The sequence below is a fragment of the Halyomorpha halys genome, unplaced genomic scaffold (genome assembly GCF_000696795.3).
Source record: "Halyomorpha halys isolate HHAL.00 unplaced genomic scaffold, Hhal_1.1 Scaffold1028.1, whole genome shotgun sequence".
Lineage (NCBI taxonomy): Eukaryota > Metazoa > Arthropoda > Insecta > Hemiptera > Pentatomidae > Halyomorpha > Halyomorpha halys.
The window spans coordinates 233101-234327 of record NW_027115143.1 but is presented as its reverse complement, the minus strand read 5'-3'; the positions used below and the strand labels follow the sequence as shown (position 1 = coordinate 234327).

The following is a 1227-nucleotide window of genomic DNA, read 5'->3' as shown; positions in this document are numbered from 1 at the left end:
TTTGTCTATCGGTTCACCATGTTCATGGTTGCAGTACTTTGTAAGGAAGTACTGTTACTAGACCAACGGTTGTGCAGGATGGTGATTTTGTCAGAAACACCCTCGGCCGCTAGATTCTTACCCAATTTAAGAGTCTGGGTGGACCCCGAAAGGCTCTCATGAACATACAGGGCTGACTCAACGGCTACAGGTAACATATAATAATTACTTGCCACAGCCGGATTCGAATCCGGTCCTTGGAGTTACTATGTTGCACTATACATAAGTAGTTGTAAATAATAATCCATTATTTTTAAGGACCCACAGAGCCTTGTCCAGCCCGGACAAGCTGGACAAGGCTTCTTGGCTTATTATTGGATTGCTATAACGTTTTGTCAATTTGTCACAAGTAAAATGAGAACCTTATGTTCAAACTTAATAAAATATTCCAGAATATTTCTATAAAGTCTTGGCAGTTGCCAAAGGATTGAGGCTTAAATTATTATTTATATATTTAACTCTAAACCTCATAATTAAATCCGGGATGCATCCCTTTAAAATGTAAATAATATGCCCATCTTATTGTATTATTACCTACATTATTATGCATTATTAATTTACTTATATAATTTTTATTATTCTTGTTTAATATCATTATTTGTATTAGTAAGTCATTTATTGTACCGACATTCCCATCACTCCAGACACATTCCTGGCGACATTTGCTGATGATACAGCTATCCTATCCTCCCATTATTCCTTTTTTTTTTGGATATATTATTTGTTATTATTATTTTTCTTTCTAGGTCAGGAAAAAATAAATAAATAAAAAAACAATACTGCATTTAAAAAATTATCTCTTGGATCTCATTTTAGCACATTTACTCCATATTAAGTGATGTACTATTAGATTTTCCAGTGTTGTAGATACTTTCAAAGATATGGAATGAAAAATTGATTCTTTTTAAAATTTCGAAACAACCACCATTTTGTATTTCCTCGAGTATACTTGGCAGACTCATCAATTTTAACTGATAACTATACATAGTTTTCATTAAAGTAATAAAAAATTAGGGTGAAAAGATTTACGTTTTTTTTCTTCTTGGGCTCTTATACTTGAAGCTTGGTCATTGGAAATTCGGTTTATGGGGATTCAACTGTAGTTGTTTTTAAAAATAGGGATGGATTAAAAAAAAAACGAATGATAGCGACTTTCTCCTCATTAACAATTTACTTTGACAAAATAGT

At 32.3% G+C, this 1227-nt stretch overlaps 1 protein-coding gene across 1 annotated transcript in view; it reads left to right on the top strand.

Annotated features, from left to right (window-relative positions):
- The window catches only part of LOC106687925 (runt-related transcription factor 2), a 69379-nt gene that overhangs the window by 54181 nt on the left and 13971 nt on the right, over window positions 1-1227 (top strand). The gene's annotated exons all lie outside the window — the stretch shown is intronic.